Below are 21,060 nucleotides of genomic sequence, written 5' to 3' on the forward strand. Positions count from 1 at the left end.
CCCCCCACCCAGAGCAGGTGGGCTCCACCTGGGGAAGAAGCCAGGTGGAAATCAGCTAAGGGGTCTCCTTTTGATCTGTATTTATGGATGTGCTCCCTGCCATTTTTAAACATTCCTTTCCGACTACAAAGGTAGCCTATGCGCGGAAAGACAACGTGGAAAATGCCAGAAGCGAAAATACGCCACAAAGAAACGAAAAGCCCCACCGTCCCCCCCCCCTGGTGCCAACTCTGGTGGGGGGTGGGGCGGAGTTTCATAGCACTAATGTTCCTGTGCTTTGTCTTGTATCCTGCCTGACTTGGATTTGGGGGCCCCTGGGGCTTGGGGGTGCTGGGGAGAGGAAGTTGGGGGGCGAGAGGGAGGACGGAGCCATGCAGACATCTGGGCTAGACCCCAGAGTGTGCAGCTGAGGGCTTAGGAGGTTTTCCCAGGTACCACCCTGCAGGGGTCCCCAGCCACCCCCTTTCCGACCCAGCAGGGAGCCCGACTGAGGCTGTCTCGTCCCTCACTGGGGCAGGAGCCTTCCGTCCCCCCCCCCCCGCCCTGCCCTTCCCCCTCACCCCTGCTCTCCCCTTCCTCTCCCCCTGAGGAAGGCTAGGTTGGGCCCAGCTCAGGCCCAGCTCGGGCGTCCCGGATGGCGGAGACTGGGACTCGCTGTGCAGACCAGATGCGTTTCCTGCCTTGGCGTCTAGAACGCTTTCCAGATGTGTGCACCGCCCCCAGGCCCAGCCAGGAGGGGCCCGGGGGATCGGAACCCGCCCGTGTCAGGGGTCCCGGCCTGACACCGGCACACGGGTCGGTCGCTGATGAAAACGTCGCTGCCAGGAGCCCAAACCCGAGAGCGCGTCCTCGGAGAGTTCCGGGAAGGCTGCCGACCCCTCTGCCGACCCGGGCTGGCCGCAGACCCCAGCCCGGCCCCTACTCCGAGGGCACCGGCCTTCCCAGAAAATAAGATGGTCTGGGTTTTCTCTGATAATATCAGCGACACCTGCTAAGAGGTCGGTGGGGCTGACTCTTCCCCCAAGCCCAGCCCCTCCGTGCAGCCCCGCAAAGGTGGCCTCACCACCCTCCTTCCTCCCTCCGGTCTGTGTGAGCCCCACTCTCCCGCGGGGCCGCAGGGCGGCTCCGGGGACACCCCAGGTCGGAAGGAGTGCGCCCCCGGGCAGCCCTCCGCGGTCCCGTGCAGAGTGCCGGCCGGTCCCCCGGGGCAGGGGCCCGGTGGTGGCGGAGGGCCTGCAGCTGAGTGCCCAGAGCCCAGGGAGAAAGCACCTTCCTTCCTTCCGGCAGAGAGGACGGCTGTAAATAATGAGAATAAAGAGGGAGTATGAGTGATTAAAGCTGCCCGGAGTGAGTGGGTCTTGAACCGCTTGCTTGATTTAAAAACTAATCACTTGGAGAGTGTCAGGGCCAGGAACTCCTGCGCTGGTCCCACAACACCCTCCTCCCCCTCCTCCCTCCCCCTCCTCCCTCCCCCTCCTATCCTCCTCCCCCTTCTCCTTCCTGCCTCCTCTCATTTCTACCCTCTTCCTCTCCCTTCCTCCCTTCTCCCCTCCTCCCTTCTCCCCTCCTCCCACCTCTCCCCTTCTCCTCGCCCCCTCCTCGGGTGCCGGGGACACCAGCATCAGGCTGACCAGCAAGTCCTGGCACGTGGAGAACCTCCCACCCCCACCCCGGCCCCTTCATCTCCCGGATTAGTGACTTTATTGGAGCCCGGCCCACGAAGAAATAGAAGTCCCCTGAAGGAAACAGCCACACGGAGGGACCCCGTGAGGGAGGGGCCGAGGACCCAGCCAGGCGGGGCTGAGTCCAGGGGCCGGAGCAGGAGCACGGAGCAGGAAATCCTAGGGGCAGCTAGCCGGGCCAGGGTGGGCACCGCTCAGGACTAGGGTGGCGCCCCAGCCTCTGCATCCCGCCAGGAGCCCCACGAGGGGAGGGGGCTAGGGGGTTCCGGCTCCAGGACGGCTCACCCTCAGAATGTCCTTGGGCACCAGGGCCTGGGGCAGGGGGCGGGGGTCAGTGTTTATGGGGACAGAGCTTGTCTGGGAAGAGAAAGTTCTGAAGATGGCCAGTGGTGATGGCTGCACAACGGGAGGAACGTGTTTAATGCCTCCGACTGTACATTTTTAAAAGGCTAAATGAGGGGCGCCCGGGGGGCTCAGTCGGTTGAGCGTCCGACTTCGGCTCGGGTCACGATCTCAGGTTCGTGAGTTCGAGCCCCGCGTCGGGCTCTGGGCTGACGGCTCGGAGCCTGGAGCTCGCTTCCGATTCTGTGTCTCCCTCTCTCTCTGCCCCTCCCCTGCTCACGCTCTGTCTCTCTCACTCAAAGATAAATAAACACTAAAAAAAACTGTAAAGGCTGAAACGGCAACTTTTATGTTAGGTATATTTTAGCACAATTTTTTAAGTAAATATTTTTCGAAAAAAAGGAGGTCTGTGTCCCAGCCCCTCTGGGTCTGGGACAGGCCCGTCTCACGGCGGGGGATGTGGTTCCGGGCATGTTCGAGTACGACAACGAGAAAAGTGTGCATCCCTGGGTCTCCTGAGGAAGCAGGGGGCCTCTGCCAAGGGAAGGAAAGGCGTGCCCTCCAGACAGCTGTTCTGGGAAAGCAGAGACGGGGGCTGGGGGTGGGGGGGTGGGTAGGACCAGCAGCGTCTCCCAGTGGGCGAGCTGTGGGGGTGCGGACGTGGCCTCGGGCGGGGTTGCCGAGTCCCAGGATCGGCAAACAGATTAACCCTGGGCGGGCAGCTCATCACAGGGGCTCAGGAGCATCTTTGGGTGTTCACCTTTGGCGCCCCAGGCGCGGCGTCCCCCCACCTCCTGCCGGATGCCACCCTATAGGAGGAAACGGGGTCCCCGTTCTGGCTCTTGGGTGGCTCTGGTTCCCGCCCGCGGGTGTGTGGAAGGATCCTCCGGGAAGCTCCCTTCCCCCGCCGTCCCTCACCCGGTGGGTTCCTCCTCGAGGCGTCTTGCGCTCTGGGTGCCGCTTTGGGGACCCCTGTCCTCGGCCACCCCCCTCTCTGGGAGGAGCCGCACAGCAAGACGACCTCTCACTGTGCCGGGCTGCCTGTGGCCTCCGAGCAGGGAGCGTGTGTTTGTGAGCACACGTGTGGGCGCTCGGGTTAACACGCACGCCCCCAGGGCCCGCGCTACAGGGCAACGCGCGGGAACGCGCGGCCAGCAGGCGTTACAAAACCCGCGTGGCAAACCCCAGCCTCGCAAAACCCAGTAAGACCCAGGGCACATCCGCTGTGCACAGAAAGCGGGCCAAGAACCCAGGATTCCTGCCGTCGCGGCCCCCGTACGACTCGGCCCTCAAGCAAGCGTGAGCTTGGTAGGGAGTTTCGGCCCGCGGTCTCTGGAGTGTCTCATCTACGTTTCCTTTTCCTAAAGGCTCATTTCTCTGAGTGCTGCCTACGCCCTTCTTTTTTGCAGGCCCTCGGACTGTGTTCCTTCGCAAAGGTCACCCAAGGGCGGAGTCCTCGGCAGCTGGCTTTGAACGTCGGTTCTTCTCTTTGCCAGCTGGGTGACTTTGGGTGGGTGACCTCACCGAGGTCTTCGCCTCAGTTCCCCCGTGTGTGTCCAATGATGGTAAAGCGATACCTGGTAACTCCTAGCACTGTTGGGATGAAATGAGGCGGTTCTTGTGAAGCACACAGCATGGTGGCTGGTCGATAAAGACAGCTCCACGGGTGTCAGCCGACATCGTCACCAGCTGCTACGGACCGCATACCCGTGTCCCCCAGATGTGTCGGTGGCCGGTGTGGCGGGAGGCAGGTGCACGGAGGGGATTTGCTATGGAACGGGAGGCCACCAGGGTGCAGAGGTGGGTGGGGATTCTCAAAGAGGAGAGGACGTCTCTTGGAAGCTTCGATGTTCCCGCTGCAAATTCAGAAAGTAATGATGGATGTTAGCCTGATGGGAGGGTCTTCTCTGCCGAATCCGGGGCCCTCAAGGACCCTGAGAAATACGTCAGGACTTCCAAAGCAATTGGCCCCAGGCCACGGCTGCTTCCCCCTCGTAGACAAATGTGAACAGCCGAGTTCTACCTCCAAACCCCAGGGTTTGGAGGTCCCCCCCCCCCCCCCCCCCCCAGGGGAATGCACCACCGGGAGACAGACACAGCCCTGGCCCCGGCTTGGACCTCTGCGTCCCAGCCTCGCACCCTCAGGACGGGCTACACCACCCGCTCTCAGCTCCCTGCCACAATTCCCACAGAGCTTTTGGACTTTTGTCGACTCAAGGCAGCCCCTAGAAAGCTGCGGAAGCTGAGGGGGTGTGTGTCTAATAAAGCTGGGAGTCTATAATTGAGCAATTATTGTAACCCACACTTGTAATTTGGGGGGCTTCTCATAATTCTTCTTTGTTCTCTCTCTCTCTCTCAAAAAATACACAGCTTACACAGCTTTCTCTCTGCTGCTCCAAAGGCTGGTGTCCCCCCACACGCGCCCCGCTCCCACCACACCCCAATCGGCTGCAAAGCCCACAAAGTGTGCAGGCTTCGTGTGCGTTACTTTTCAGGGATTACAAAGGTGAATTTAACGTTCGGCAGCTCCCAAAGGAAATCGATCTTGCTCTCTGCCATTGGGCATGCCTTCAAAGCCCCGGATGCATCTAGTTTGATCACCGGTGTGGACCGAACCGGCCGCAAGGTGTAATCTGCCCCCGTCCCAGGCTCTGTTATTAACCGGTCCCCTTACGGCCCGCTGAGCGCACGGGCGCCACTTTGGCGCCTCGGTCTCCGTTCGTGCGATCACCTGTTGGTTCATTTAAGGAATGTTTGTTTTGAGAACCTCCGCGTGCCAGCAGTATGCTTTCTGTGCGGAATCTAAGTCACAAAAGGCAGGGCCTCTTCTCAGGAGCGTGTAGCTTGGCGGGGAAGACAGATGACCGTCCCGTAAGTATAGTTCAGGACAGAGATAGCACAGGGGATGCGGGAACCCCGGGTGGGGAGGGCGGAAGGACACCAGAGAGACATAGCCTGGGAAGGGACAGCACTTGGTTGACGGAGTGGTGGCGTCGGGGCGTGAAGGAGAATCAGTGCCCGGTGGTCAAAGACAAGCAAATAATTCTGTGGAGCTGGAGAGGAAATGTGGAATACGGGCTGGGGTCACGTCGAGAAGAGCCTTCAGGGCGACCGTGAGGAATCTGAGCTGTGTTTTTTCAACGTTTATTTATTTTGGGGACAGAGAAAGACAGAGCATGAACGGGCGAGGGGCAGAGAGAGAGGGAGACACAGAATCGGAAACAGGCTCCAGGCTCTGAGCCATCAGCCCAGAGCCCGACGCGGGGCTCGAACTCATGGACCACGAGATCGTGACCTGGCTGAAGTCGGACGCTTAACCGACTGCGCCACCCAGGCGCCCCTGAGCTGTGTTTTGCAAACCACCGGAGCTACTGAAGACTTTCCTGAAGGGACCCGATGTGGTTAGATCTGCATCTAGAACACTGTTGTGCAACGAACCTTCTGCAGCCATGTGGGTGTTCTCTGGGGTGGGGGGGAGGCTGTCCAGAGGGGGTAGCCACGAGACCCATGTGGCTATTAAAAACTTTAGATGTGGCTGGTGTATCTGAAGAATTGAATTTTTAATTTTATTTAAAAACTTTTTAGTATTTATTTATTTTTGAGACACAGAGAGACAGAGCAGGAGCAGGGGAGAGACAGAGAGAGACAGAGACACAGAACCCGAAGCAGGCTCCAGGCTCCGAGCCGTCAGCACAGAGCCCGACGCGGGACTCGAACTCACGAACTTCGAGATCATAACCTGAGCTGAAGTCGGACCCTTAACCGGCTGAGCCACCAAGGCGCCCCAGAATTTTTAATTTTATTTAATTATTTTTTTTCAACGTTTATTTATTTTTGGGGGGACAGAGAGAGACAGAGCATGAACGGGGGAGGGGCAGAGAGAGGGGGAGACACAGAATCGGAAACAGGCTCCAGGCTCCGAGCCATCAGCCCAGAGCCTGACGCGGGGCTCGAACTCACGGACCGCGAGATCATGACCTGGCTGAAGTCGGATGCTTAATCGACTGCACCACCCAGGCGCCCCTAATTTTATTTAAAGTAAACTTTCCTGCCCTATTGGACAGTGCACTTTCAGACGGTGTATTCTATCAGCTGCACAAAGACCGTGTGGATGTAGGATGAGGGCGGGTGACCAGCCAGTTAGGATGATATGTGACCATTCAGGTGAGAAGCATTAAGAATCTGGCATGAGGCAGAGACTGAAAAGGAGATGCCAGATTTGAGAGACACGTAGAAGAATCAGGCATTGGCTATCGCTTGGATGGAGGAGGGACCTTAAATGACTTACGGATTTTCTACTATGTGCCTGGGTGGATGGTGTATCTTTGTCTTGCATCACAGAGAAAACAAGACACATATTAAATAGACACAGACACTAAAATGTATTTTGTGTGTGTGTGTATATATATATATATATATGATTTATTGTATGTCAAACATATTTTATATATTATATAAAATATGCACAGGCATATTTTTCATGTACGTAAAACATATATTATATAAATATATATAATATTCAGACCTAGAGTAAGAGAGAGAAAACAAAAAAAAAACATTGAAAATGGTAAGCTAATGATATTTAATAATACAGTTAGGCCTGCCCATTTCATTTATATCAATTAACGTAAATGGCATAAATCACCCGTTAAAAGGCAATGACTCTAGAACTGGATCAGAGAACAAACTCGGCTGTATGGCATTTGTAAGGAACACATATTCAACAAAGCAGCTCAGTCAAGTTAAACACAGAAGAAGGAAAAAACATACTAGATTGACCAAAGACAAAAGTATCAGGGCTGTAATATTAATAACGGAAAACGTCCAGCTCAAGGGCAGAAATGCTAAGCGGATCGACGGGGCCACCCTGCTGGAAGGGACTGCCGTGCAAACAGCGTGGCGTGGGATCTAGAGGGCTCCCCTCTCTCAACACATAAGAGGAAAAGCAGACTAGAAGCCAGTAAGGCTGCAGAGATGCTAAATATCAGCTCTAGACAGAGCTGATGGGTGGATGTTAAAGATCCCCGGGGGGCGTCCGACTTCGGCTCACGTCATGATCTTGTGGTCCGTGAGTTCGAGCCCTGCATCGGGCTCTGCGCTGACAGCTTGGAGCCTGGAGCCTGCTTCGGATTCTGTGTCTCCCTCTCTCTGTCCTGCCCAGCTCACACTCTCTCTCTCTCTCTCAAAACAAACAAACAAACAAACAAACAAACAAACAAACATAAAAAAGATACCCTGGAGGTAGTGTATTTTCTCTTCAAGCAACCATGGACATTTACAAAAGCTGATTCTAGCTATGCTACAAAGAAAACCTCAATAGGGGCACTCGGGTGGCTCAGTCGGTTAAGCATCCGACTTTGGCTCAGCTCATGATCTCACTGTTCATGAGTTCAGGCCCCACATCGGGCTCTGTGCTGACAGCTCGGAGCCTGGAGCCTGCTTCAGACTCTGTGTCTCCTTCTCTCTCTCTGCCCCTCCCCTGCTCCTGCTATGTCTCTCTCTCTCTCTCTCTCTCTCTCAAGAATACATAAAAATAAAAAAAAGAAACAAAAAAAGAAAACCTCAATAAAATCCCCAAAGAAGAAACATTGCTGACTACATCTGACTTTGGTGTAATAAGATGGAAAATTAATAACACAAATTAACATTAAAAGGATTAACAATTAAAACTGTTGCATGTATAATAAACCTTTTATTCTTTTTTTTTCAACTTTTTTTTTTTTCAACTTTTTTTAAATTTATTTTTGGGACAGAGAGAGACAGAGCATGAACGGGGGAGGGGCAGAGAGAGAGGGAGACACAGAATCGGAAACAGGCTCCAGGCTCCGAGCCATCAGCCCAGAGCCTGACTCGGGGCTCGAACTCACGGACCGCGAGATTGTGACCTGGCTGAAGTCGGACGCTTAACCGACCGCGCCACCCAGGCGCCCCAATAAACCTTTTATTCTTATTATGGAGGCCACATAGGTACAGTAGGTATTTAGTGGCCCAAAATCCATACAGACAGTATTTCCTAAATTTTACTATGAGCTTGGCCACGTGCTGTATCCTGGATTTAGTTTTATCTATCCCATGTGAACAGAGCAGACTTTCCTGTTTGTTGGGGAATAGTTTAGTGTCTGGCTCAGACATAACCCTTAAATATGTACTGCTCGCTTCAGTTAGCAAATGCAGCGCCTAATGCCTTGACGCGGTCAGAGGACGGTTAAAATAACCACGTCTCACTTGTGTCCGTTGGGTGGAAAACCTGAACGTAGCAAGAATGGAAACAAAGAATTTTATGCATTCAAAATATTTAGGCTATGTCAGCGGTAATATGAAGTCAAGCCACATATCTTTTTAAAAAATAAATATCCTTAATGAGGGAATAAATCCATACAACTGCTACCAGATATTAGAGCCAGATGTTACGGTCTTGACTTTTAGGCAACCATAAGGCCCCGTCATGGGGTCTGGCAATAATTTTCATTTTTTATCCGGGTTTCGACATTCCTTATCAGATGTGACCTGTACGTGGGTAGGAAAGAAAGCAGTTGGAAAAGACCCACGTTGTGACCCAACGTAACATCAATTTTGTGACCTTTCCATTGATGTTTGCAAAGTGGGAATGTTATGAAGAACCTCTTTTTCTCCCCAACTCTCTGTCGATCTGTTAGTCATCTACGGCTGCATGACAGATTATTCCCAACAGAAGCTTAAAACAACAGGCTGTTATTCACTCCAGTCTCTGTGGCTCAGGAATTCAGGAACAGTGAAGGGAGAGAGAAGGTCCCACTCAGGGTCTCTCATGAAGTGATAGGATGTTGGCCAAGGTGGCTGTCATGGGAAAGCTGGACTGGGGCCACATGACTTGCTTCTCAGATGGCTTCGTTCCTGTGGCTGCTGGCAGAAGCCATGTGGGTTCCTTGCCGTGGGGGCCTCCCTTCACAATTACAACTGGCTCCCCAAGAACGAGTGACCCAAGGAAAAGAGAAAGAACATGACCGGAACAGCAGCTGGGATGTCTTTCATAACCTAACCGTGGAAGTGACGCATCGGCATCGTGTACACGGAGTAGCCTCAGCACCAAGTGGGAACGGGGATCTCAGGGGTCCTCTTGGGGGCTGACCGTCACAATCCACCTCTTGATTTATTCATAGACATAGATGGAAACTTATTTAACCTTATGAGTTGTATTCTTAAAATACTCTTTTTTTTTTTTTTTTTGGTCCGTGTTATCCTAAGAGAGATGGCTATTGTCAACCACTGTAATTCTTTTTTTATTTATTTTATTTTTTTATGTTTATTTTTGAGAGAGAGACAGACAGGGTGCGAGTGGGGAGGGGCAGAGAGAGAGAGGGAGACACAGAATCGGAAGCAGGCTCCAGGCTCCGAGCTGTCAGCACAGAGCCCGACACGGGGCTTGAACTCACGAACCACGAGATCATGACCTGAGCCGAAGTCGGCCGCTCAACCGACTGAGCCACCCAGGCGCCCCATCAGCCTCTGTAATTCCGAGTCTCTTTGTACTTGGCCACGTTTCGTTGATATGTTTTGATTCCACATTCATCTGCAACATGACAAATGACATTATGGTTTCCTTGTGGATTCTACTTTTGATCAATATAACTCTGTGCATTTCGCTATCTTCTGCTCCTGGTGCTGTGGCGATGAATAAGAACATTCTCAGCCTCTGCCTTCTGTTTGTTTGCCTTTCCCTGATCATTTTGGCCTGCCGTTTTAAATTTTAATCTCCCCTTAATATTTAATTTCTCTTTTGTTTTGGATGTGCCTCTGGTAAATAGCATATACTTGTAAGTTTGTTTGTTTGTTTGTTTGTTTGTTTTTAATAAGGGAGCTTTAATCATTTACTTTTATTGTTATAACAAACACATTTGGTTTTAATGCTTTTGTCTGCTTTGCTTCTGTTTTTTTGTGTGTGTCTTCTAAGTCTTCTGGATTTTTCTCTACAGGTTGTGTTTGTACCTTCCTCGTATATTCTCTTAAGTATTTGTAGGTATTTGTTATCAATTCTGTATTTGATTGTAAACTTAAGAACATTAAAATCTACATATTTTCAAAATTATTATTATTTTTTAAAGTGTTTGCTTATTTATTTATGAGAGAGAGAGAGAGAGAGAGAGAGGGCGAGCAGGGAAGGGGCAGAGAGAGAGAGAGGGAGACACAGAATCCAAAGCAGACTCTGGGGTCTGAGCTGTTAGCACAGAGCCCGACACAGGCCTTGAACCCACCAACCCCGAGATCATGACCTGAGCCAAAATCGGACGTTTAACCAACTGAGCCACCCAGGTGCCCCTTGAAGTTATTTTTTCATCACACTAAAGCATGTGTGTAGTTTTAAATGTTAAATAATATTAAAAGGAAAGTAGCAACAAGGCACCCGTTTCGTGCCCTTTGTCTCTGCAACGAACTGAATGTTTGCGTCCCCCCCAAATCCGTGCGTGGAAATACTACCCTCCAAGGTGGTGGCGCCTTTGGGCGGTGACTGTGTCATGAGGACGAAGCCACAGGATGGGACCGGTACCCTTTCATCAGAAGCTCTTCCTGCCGTCGGGGGACACGGTAAGAGCGTGATCCATGGACCAGGCAGCGGGCTGTCACCGGACTCTGAACCTGCTGGCACCTTGATCTTGGACTTCCAGCGTCCGGAACTGGGAGACGCTCACTTCGGTCGCTTACGAGCGCCTCTTCCTTGGCATTTTGTTACAGCAGCCGGAGGGCACTAAGACACGGCCCCATCTCCCCTCTCCGGTCCCTTTCTCAAACACGCCTCACCTGGTTTTGCCTTCGGTGCACACCTGCCACAATGCGCTTGTGTGACGTTTCTCGGCATTCCCCTCACCTTCCTGTGGCAGAGGATGAAGATTTATCGTGGCGCTCTCTCTCCCGCCCCACCCCTTCACCTGCTCTCCCTCCTTCTCAGATGGCCCCCATTGGGTGAAAACCATGCCTTCGCCTCTGCCTTACTGGGATGATGCTGTAAGGGCTTAGAAGAAGCCACCTGATTGCCACCACCGAGGCACAATCTCTTATTACGGTTACCTTTCCTGCCCTGTACCCTTGTTCTTCTTAGAGTTAATATATGTATTTGAGTAGCTGTTATTATTTGGCTACACGGTTTACTAGGTCACGGTCACGGGGTCTTCCCAAAGTCTCTGACAGCACAGCAACACCACACTCGATTCTGTCCTTCCCCACGATTAGGACATCCGGTGCTTCGAGGAGTCGCTCCCACCCCACCTGATGGATTTCCCCCCCACCCCCACGTCCTCTCTGAGCTCCGGCTGTTCCCTGAGGTTGCCACACCCCTCTCACCCATCAGGGTGCAAATTCTCTTTCCTTACCGCCCTCCGTACTGTGACGCCTGCTTCCCAGGTCAGGTGTCTCCCAGGGGCTGCCCGAAAACACCTGACAGGTACATGTCCCGAGGCTTCACCTGACAGTGTCATTGGTCCACCTTCACACTTGGCCTGGGTGCCGGGCCTCCTTGAAAAGTCACTGCTCTGGAAACACTAAAGGCATGGCTCTTTTGTCTTCCAGTCCCCCACTGCTGTGGCATTTGTGTCCTGTGCAAGGGGTCTCTTTTCCTCTCGGAAGCTGTTCACGCCACTGTCTAGCTCTGACATCCAAATATCGCAAGGCTGGGGGCGCCTGGGTGGCTCAGTCAGTTGAGCGTCCGACTTCGGCTCAGGTCATGATCTCGCGGTCCGTGGGTTCGAGCCCCGCGTCGGGCTCTGGGCTGACAGCCTAGAGCCTGGAGCCTGCTTTGGATTCTGTCTCCCTCTCTCTCTCTCTCTCTCTGCCCTCCACCACTCACACTCTGTCTCCCTCGCTCTCAAAAAATATTTTTTTAAATGTTTATTTATTTTGAGAGAGAGCGAGAGAGCACGAGCGTGGGAGGGGCAGAGAGAGAGAAAGAGAGAACCCCAGGCAGGCTCCACACCGTCCGTGCGGAGCCCGCCGTGGGGCTCGATCCCATGAACCGTGAGATGGTGACCTGAGCTGAAATCAAGAGTCGGACGCTTAACCGACTGAACCGCCCCGGCACCCCTTGACACGGCCATTTGAAATTCACCGCACTGGCTCCTCGGTAGGTCCTCTCCTTGTGAGTTGACCTCAGGTACGTTGGCCACCACAAGCCTCGGGCTCTTTTTGGCGGACAGCGGCGGCCACGAAAGAAGCCTGAAGAAGGAGGGGAGGGCTGGTCGCTCCCGATGCTGATGAGTCCAGGCGGAGAACAAGGTATTCCGCCCACGCAAATACTTGTTAAACAAACGTGCTCCAGGAACGGGCACCCGGCGGTTCAGACACCATGTCCGGTAAGCGTGATGAACTCCCGGTGTCTGTCCTCCGGGCCCTCCGTCTACACCTGCATGGATGGCTCACAGGCTGCCTGCCTCAGCTCGGAGCGCGGCCTGGAGCTTACAAAACTGTGGGTTCCTCCTTCTCCCCAATCGCGTCACCCCACAGCTGTCCTTGCGGACCTCGCTTTGGGAGGATGGGGGCACCCAGGCGAGCAGACGGCCAGCCGAGCTGTTCTCACCTGAACAAGAGCCCTGCAGCGTCCTGTCCGCCTTCGGTCGACTCCTGCTGCCCCCAGAAGGTGGACCGTTGACAACTGTGGCCCGCTGAACGCTGATTTTTTGGGGAGAGGATTCACCGACCACCTCGTAGCATCGTCGTCCGGAAGCACCTCTGACAGACTGAGGTTTAACAACCATACAGCCACCCTGGGGGACTCCGAGCCCACACGGGTTTGATATGGGGAGAGGGGATGTAGGATTTGTGCATCCGGCTCCCATGATGCCAAGCGGTGGGAATGGACCCCGGGCGCCACAGGAAACGGGCGGCACACACGGGCAGAAAAATTCTCCCCTGGTCTTTGGACAGAGCCACAAGGTCTCCTCCAGCTCCGAGCCCGTCTTGAATCTCTCTGGGTCCCCGGCCCAGACGAAGCAAAGGCAATGGCTCCAGAACACCCGTGAAACGTCTGACATCTCACGGACGGTGCTGGAAAACTTGTGAGCCTTGGCTGGATGTGGCGGAGTCTTGTCTGAGCCTGTTCAGGTGGCTTTAACAAAACCCACCATAGACCGCGTGGCTCTTAAACAGCAGACATTCGTTCCTCGTGGTTCTGGAGGCTGGGAAGTCCCAGATGAAGACGTGGGCAGACTCTAGGCCCCTAGTGGGGGGCCTACAGACGGGCTTTGCCGGTGGAAGGGACGAGCAAGCTCCCTGGGGCCTCCTTGACACAGGTGCGAATCTCATTCACGCGGGACCTCTCCCAGGTAGCCCTCACCTCCATGGGCACTAGGACTTAACAAATGAATTTTAGAGGGACGCAAACATTCAGTCTAAATAAACAAACGGGAGACCTTGTCGCTCACCATCACGTTAGGCTCTAGAATTCTGCCAACGTTCGTATCAAGGAGAAACAGGACGTGAACGCATCCCTACAGAGGAGGGAACGTCCCCGGGAAGCAGCGTGCCCTGTTTCTGTCTCTTACTGCCCTGCCCAGCCTGGTGACCCCAGCCTGGAGACCCAGATCCTGCCCGAGGCCTGCTCAGCTCCCGGGGACAAGCCCCCCTCCCCCTCCCGAAGGTGGAGGTGCTTGTCCCATGTCAAGCTGGCCGCACCAAGGGGCCCTGACTGTATCAGAAAGCCATCTGGGAAGTGGCCGCTGATATTTTCAAGTTTAGTCCTTGAAATGCAGGCCACCTGCTGTTATTTTCAAGTTTAGTCCTACATTCGTCCTCAGAAGGATGGTTTTGTTTTGCCAGGTTTCTGTGGCAGTGGCCGCCACCCCTGGGATCAAGTGGGGAGGGGAGGCGTGGAAGGGTTTTGGGGGACAGTCTGCCTCTAGCCGATGATGACTCTTCTCGCAATGCTTATGCTCCGTGTTCTGGACAGAAGAAACCCAGGAGGCACGCCAGCCCCGTCAGACCCTCGGCCCCTCGCAGGGCTCAGGGCTGACAAGCCGCTGTTTAGGAACGTGCCAAAACGGATTTCAAAGGTTTCAAATCCGTACCTGCCGAAAGAGGAGATGGCGGCCGGCACCAGGGCCCTCCTCCCCCTCCTCCCTGCACGCAGGTGCAGTAAGGGTCCCCAACTTCCCTCGTCTGCGCGGGTGTCCGGGGCTTGAATCTTACAGAGCCACGCCCCCGAGCGAGCCACGCCCCCGAGCGAGCCACGCCCCCGAGCGAGCCACGCCTTGAATCTTACAGAGCCACGCCCCCGGTCGAGCCGCGCCCCCTCCTCCCCACCACAGCCCCTCCTCCCCACCGTCTGCACGCACAGCCTCTGCCCTCCGCTCCCCCTCTCCAGGGCCCCACGTGGATCTTCATGTAATTAATTAATATTGCATTCATCAGAGCTTAATTCATGTTCTTGTAATATCCAGGATTAAAAACAAATCCTACCAAGACAGCAGTGATAGGCTCTCAGCTTTCCGAGGAGAGAGTATAATGAGCCCTCCTGCCGACTCCCCCCTCCGTCGCAGGGTGCGGGAATGCTCACCCCGGCGAGCCCCCCACCCCTGCCCGGGAGCACCGCGGCCTCCCTTCTGGGGCAGGGGCCAGGCTGGGGAAGGATCCTGCGGTCAGAGCAAGCCGGGGTCCCGGGGACCGGGTGCCGGGGCGCAGGGGGGCGGGGCGGGGAGGCGGAGGCGGAGCAGCGGTGTTTCCGGGCAGGTCTGATCTGGGGGCTGGGCTTCCCTGCAGAAATGCCCAGAGCGGGCTCCGTGATGTTCCTTCCCTCCCCGCGCCCTGGGCTCCACAACCACACCTGCCCCGCCAATCGCCCTGCACGACAGCAGGGAAAGGAGAGGTGGTGCCTTTGGGGTGTTAGATTTTGCTCAGTGACCACAGGGAGGATCAGCGAGGCGGGGGTGGGGCTGTTGAGGGCCGTTTTGCAGGGCGAATCCCTTCTGGGTGCCCAGGGGGCAGCATCTGGGCACCGGGTGTCAGCGCTGTCTCCAGGCTTTGCTCAGAGCCCGCGCAGTGCGCGTGGGGCGTGTGTGTGTGTGTGTGTGTGTGTGGTCTTGGGGGGATCCCAAGGGGAGGGTCAGAGGCTCTGCTTCAACCAAGCCTCTCCTGTCATGTCCCTCCTGGTCTGGGCGTGGTCCCTGGGGACCTTACCTCCACTTTAGAACAAAGCAGGGTTATTTGGAGAAAGGAAGGAAAAAACTGGGGGCAGAGGCACCCGGAGTGGCAGTGCCGGGCAGCGTGCCCCACGGTCACCAGGGAGGCAGGTGGGTGATGGAAGGTGCGGGGAGAGGAGAGGGCTGTGAGTGGGGAGGCAAGCCAGGGCCCGGCCTTTGTACACTCCTGTGCTGTTCTCTGGGGCCCAATATGGCCGAGAGGACGCCTTCCTTCTCTCTCCTTCCAAAAGCGCTTCCTCCTCCTCCCCTGCTTTTTAACTGCTTCCTTCCTGCAAGGCTCTTGGTGTTAGCTTCCTCGCCTCCGTGCTGCCGGCCCGGGTGGGGGTTCAGTCCAGCCATCTCTCTGGATGCTTCCAGGCGGTCAGCAGGGTGGGAAGAATCTAAGAGCATTCTGGATGCTCCTGGCTGGCGCCCCTCCTTCCTCTGCCTGCGAGCGAGCAGCCACGCTGAATGACTGGGAGCCGTCACACCATGTAGGCTTCCCTTCTGTTGCCCCCTCCCCTCACTACCCGCTCCTTCCACAACCTCCCAGGGTGGGGTGGGGACATGGAGGGATGGAGGGGACAGGGGGCAGAGTGACCGTTGTTGAGAAGGAAGGCCTGCCTGCCTGCCGTTCTTGGCAGCTGTCAGGGGGCAGTGCAGGCAGGGCCCCCTGGGCCAGGGCCAGGGATGGTGCGTCGCTGTGCGTGGCCTGCTGAGGAAGCTTCCGGAACACCAGCTCGTACAATAGCAGAGAGCATTCCAGAATGGGTAGAGGGGCGTACGGGGGGCTAGGATGTGCATTTCCGTTCTCTGTCTTGGCGCAGAGCTTGAAATGCCGGAGTGGCGTGGTGATGACGACATAGGACGCAGACATGGTCATAGCACACAAAATGGGGCTGCGTTGGAGACAGAGGCGAGCCCGTCCCCTGGGAAATGCGTTCTTCATTTCCTCTCTGCTCCCTGGAAGCGACGGGCTAGTCAGGAAGGTGAGGGTCCTCACCCCTCCCAGCCGGGCCGGGCCATTGCCACTCTGGGGACCCTCACTCTTAGCCCCACTCTGTTCTCGGGTGTGGGGGGGTGAGGGCCCCAGGGGCCATGCCGCTGGTGGTGACTGTCCCGCCGGCCCTTGGAGAGGCGGGGGGGCCATGCTGTTGGGGGCTGCCTGCCTGGCATCATCAGGGAGCCTCCTGTCTCTCCGTCCACCGCTGGCACTGGATGGCCAGAGGCGAGGGTAACAGAGAGGAAGATGTTCTCGGGAGAGCTGGTGATTCGACCTGACACATGTCAGACAGACCCTGGCCTCCTGCCTGCGTCCCCCCAGGGGAAGAGCGGCCATGGCCGCTGCTCCCAGAGCCCCGAGAACAGCCCCTAAAAGCTGAGCATGGCTACTAATGAGCCCGCAGAAGCGTTGCCCAACGGGGGGGGGGGGAGCAGGCAGGGGCGGTGGGCACCCTCCGCCTGCTGGCGGGGCCCCGCGGTGAGGCTGCCCTCACCCCCTACGCTCCCGGCCACCTCGTGGGGCATCTAAGGTTGACCCTGGAAACCACGTGTTGCCCTCTCTTATCAGGACCGTCCTTTAAGTGTGGAACTTTCTGGAATGTTTTCTCTGCATTGAGGCATGTATTTATTATTATTTTAAGACCACCCTCTGGTGTATTTATCCTTAAATAAAGCCGGCGGCCGGAACCTCGTGCTCTTACAGGAGAGTCCTCGGACAGGTGACTGACACAGGTCCTCAGGAAGCCCCTCGTCCCCGGGGAAGCATCAGCGTGCTCGGACGGAGTCTGGTGTGGACCACGTACCCCCCCCCCCATTCAGATAGCCGTGACCCCAGCACCTCAGGATGTGGAGAGAGGGTCTTTGAGGAGATGATTAAGGTTACACGAGGTCACTAGGGTCGCCCTAATCCCGGACGACTACAGTCCTTACAGAAAGCAGAGATGTGGACACACACACAGGGAGAAGACCCAGTGAGGACACGGGGAGAAGGTGGCCATCGGTGAGGCCGGGACAGAGGCCTCGAAGGAACCACCACTGCCCACGCCTGCAGCTCAGGTTCTAGCCTCCGGAATGGGGGGAAAAAGAACTCTCTGGCGGTAAAGCCGCCCAGCCCGCTTAAGCGGACCAGCACCGGGTCTTTGGAAAATGCGAATGCAAGATGGACCTCTGCAAGATACCTCCCAGGTCCCTAAAAACACCTGCTCTGATAGGAGGAGAAAGTTCCGGAATGTGTGTGCTACCACCCGCGCCGAGATGTTTTCATGCTCCAAGCCCCCTGCCCACCGCACTCCCCCTCAAAGAGGTGCTCTTTTAAAAATGTATTTACACAACAGATCGACACTTAAGTACGTGTTTAAAGAGCAATTATGACTATGTTCACCTGTCAGAACAGCATGGTTTCGCTCATGTGTTTTCCAGTTGGTTGGATAAATAATCAGCTTGGGTGTTGTGTGTTTTTTTTTAAGCCTACCATCTATGTAATTATGTATTTACCTCTATGATAATATCACATTGCTTTCAGATCTAGCTACGAATGGGGGTGAAGTATTCCGGTAAAAGAGAGGGGAAGGAGCCTGGTGCCTGCCCACCCCTCCCCCATTGTAAATCTGCCCCGCCCCCTCCCGGGGGGCGTGGCCACTGACGCCCCGCCTCCTGCAGCTTTTCCTATCGGCGACCCACCTGCTGAGAGGGCCTCCCAGTGTGGGGACCAGCCCGGTGTGGCCCTGCCACCCATGTGGTCACCCATGTGCGGGAGGTGCTAGCTCCCGGGGACCTGGGTGGCAGAGGGCGCGGAGTCCTGCACAATCACGCGGCCTCTGTCGGTCTCACAGCCGCCCCTCCTTTGCTCCCAGAACCTTCGGTGATGATGCCCGGGACCCGGGGTGCCTTTGCCCTCTCTTAAATTTGGAAAGAATCTGGGTCCTATGTCCTTACTGCTAGTGACAGAGCCCTTACCTCATACCTTAGACGCCAGAGTAAATGAAGAGGCCCCTCATGCCCATTTTACAGACGGGGAGAGAGAGGCAGGGAAGCTCCGTTACGTGGCCCAGTTCAGGGACGTGCGGTATTTAGGCCTCTCGTAACTGGCGCTCTTCCCCAAAATTCCACGGTGGAAATTTGGGGACACGAAGCCATTTAGCAATGGGGTCACGCATCTAGGGGGGGCCACGCCGCTATCGGTGTCAGGAAATTCTGCTTTGAGAACACGATCGGCCCAAATCCTTCCCGCGTAGGTCAGGGATGGCGGCTTTCACCCGGAAAGCCTATCTACAGGGCGCGTTGGAACAGCGAATCCCTTAAAGTGTGCTCTGGGCGGCTGAGTTGTAGTCCGCGCCGTGGAGACCCCGGGGGACAGGAGGAGGCCCTCCGGCCGGGGGTGGGTCCAGAGCCGTCAGTCCAGGGCGTTCGGAGGTGCGGGGGGTACACCCCTGCCCACGCAGTGGCGGGACAATCCAGAGTCGGCGCGCAGACACGCGCAGGATTCCGCAGAGGCAGAGGAGGGTTTCAGCGGCCGGTTCTGCGGCGCCACGGACGGCGTGTTGGCCCTCTAGCCGATCCGGTGTGGCGCTTCAAAGGTTGTGGGTTCTGGTCTCCCCAGCGTCGCCGCGCCCCGCGGCACGTGAGCGCGTGCGTGCAGAGGGGGGCGCGGCTGACGCGCCCATAGCTCTCGGTACCTCGGCTTTCTCGGGAACCAGAGAAGCTGAACTCAAAGAAAATGGGGAAAAAATATTTTTTTCCCTATTAGCAAAATCAGGTAGGGGAAAAAAAAAAAAAAACAACTCCACAAAGTTTCACTTCGTTACTAGGACCTTTTCAGGCGCAGGAGAAAAGCACTCAAGTTGGAGACTAAATCCAGGGGGGGTGGGGGCCTGGGGGAATCTACCCGAAGGTTTCCAGACACAGTTTGGAAGATATACTTACACAAGCACATGGAAGGGTCTGCCCAAGACAGGGTGAGAGGCCGGCCAGGCAGCGGGATGTGCCAGGAGTGGCCTGCCCAGCGTCCCCAGCTGAAATCAAGAGGCCTCCCTGGCCACGCCTACCCCCCCCCCCCCATCTGCAGGCCCCGCCTTGTTTCCACAGTTTTTATCCCACCTGCCTGGACAATGTATAATTATTTCATTTATTGGTTTACTGTCTCTCCTCCCCACTCCGTGAGGGCCAGTGTTTTGGGTCTTGTGTCCCCAGGGCCTGGCCCAAAGTATTAGGTCCTAAAACATGGGGGTTGGAGGCAAGAGAGTGGCCCAGAGACACTGAGCCAGCACTGTCTGTCTATCTATCTATCTATCCATTTATTTTTAGTAAGCTCTGCCTCGAGGTGGGGCTTGCACTCATGACCCTGAGATCAAGAGTTGTGTGCTCTACTGACTGAGGCAGCCAGGAGCCCCTGGCCTCTCTTGAGACGTTATGGGACATAAGAGGGGCCCAGAGGGTGAGAGTTCAGATCCCAGGGGTGAGTCGGCCAGAACTTGACTTTCCCCCCCATGTCTCTACCTCCTGGATTCTGGGTGCTTCTTCCGTTCATGTTCTCCTTTGAAGACAAGAGGCCAGGACAACAGGCCCAAGATGCCGGGAGGTGATCTGAGGCCCGTGGAGGGCGTCAAGGACAATGCTACATGCCCAGAATCCGAGGTGTGGACCAAATCTGCAAATACTCCGCCTGCCGTCTTTAAGGGGATTTGATTCCCACCTGAATGCCCCTGGTCTCCTCTCTGGCCGCAGCTTCTGGGCCACCTGCACGTGGGCACCCCTCGCTGCATCCTGTGGGAGTGCGGACGAGAGCCAGCCGCCCCTACGGGAGAAGTCGGGCCACGCTGTCCCTAAGAACGTGCGCTTTCGGAAGGAGGCCACCTGGAGGTTTTGGAAGCACAGGTGTCCTGGCCACCCCGCTACGCCTCTCGGCACCCCCCTACCCGGGCCCAGTGTCGCTCAGGCTGCAAGCTGCTTTACTTCGGGGAGGAAGTGGACCATTAAAGTTGCCCTGGGGTGTGCGTGGTACAAATGGCTGCCCTGGGATCTTTTCAGAGAGAAGGGTTTCTTACAGAGCAGACCATCGGGACCAGCAGAGACGCTTTGACATACAGATTCCCAGGCCCCACACCAGCACGCCGAGCAGGAGCGCCACCGTGGGGCCCCGGACGCTGCTTCTCAACGCTGCTCTGGCCACCGATGTGCCGCTGAGGTTGACAGGGAGGAGGTGCGGGGAGAGCGAGTCGGGGCTGGGGGGCACCAATACCATGCCTGCCTGGGCCCCAGCCAAGGAACACCTTTCCGGCTCGGCTGTCTCGGAGGGGGAGAAGGGAGATATGGCCGGAGAACCCCACAGTTTCCGTACCTGCCTCATCTGGCAAAGGCTAGTCTGAAAAGGCAGGGAGTCTTGTCAGTACAGAGTAAACCAGAGTTTATTCCTTGAATGCAAATGTCCTGGGGCCGACATCACAAGGCCGTCCGCCCTTCTGCTGCCTCTCCTGGGATCTGCACTGGGCGGCCAGGAAAAGGGGCACCTAAGGGCCGAGGCCTGCAGGTGCCCTTGGTCCCATCCGTGGGAAGCAAGGAGATGTCCTTGCCTGGGGGTGCCACTCACCGTCCCCCCCACACCAAACAGGAAGCAACGGACTTGGTGGGAGCTGTGTGTCATCTGGGGAACGGTGGCCTGTGGATGGGGCTGACGTCAAGCCCCTGCCCTTGGTCTCCAGCAGAGTCGGGAGGAGGAAGTGAGTCTGGTCAGGGAGTCCTTTCTGCTACGTCCAGTGTCTTTCCATTAACCACTTGAGGAGAGAATTTAATTTGTAATAAATCCGCATTACAGTAGAAGTTCAGTGCCCCCAATGGCTATAAAAATTAATTCCTTATCCTAAACATTATTATATAGCTTTTGCAATGAATTGGCTTGT

General features: G+C 55.8%; 1 long non-coding RNA gene across 3 annotated transcripts; it reads left to right on the forward strand.

The window, feature by feature from the left end:
- The first annotated feature begins 14,754 nt into the window (after positions 1-14,754).
- LOC121017973 (uncharacterized) lies at positions 14,755-17,610 on the forward strand. 3 transcript variants are annotated; one of them, XR_005784967.1, is made up of 4 exons: positions 14,755-14,850; positions 15,542-15,657; positions 15,991-16,152; positions 16,734-17,610. It is a non-coding gene; the product is annotated as an uncharacterized LOC121017973 (long non-coding RNA). The 3 variants fall into 3 exon arrangements; XR_005784968.1 differs by having other exon boundaries at positions 14,793-14,850; positions 15,461-15,657; XR_005784966.1 differs by having other exon boundaries at positions 14,769-15,657.
- The last annotated feature ends 3,450 nt before the right edge of the window (positions 17,611-21,060 follow it).

Source organism: Herpailurus yagouaroundi, unplaced genomic scaffold (assembly GCF_014898765.1).
Source record: "Herpailurus yagouaroundi ecotype Mexico unplaced genomic scaffold, PumYag 217, whole genome shotgun sequence".
Lineage (NCBI taxonomy): Eukaryota > Metazoa > Chordata > Mammalia > Carnivora > Felidae > Herpailurus > Herpailurus yagouaroundi.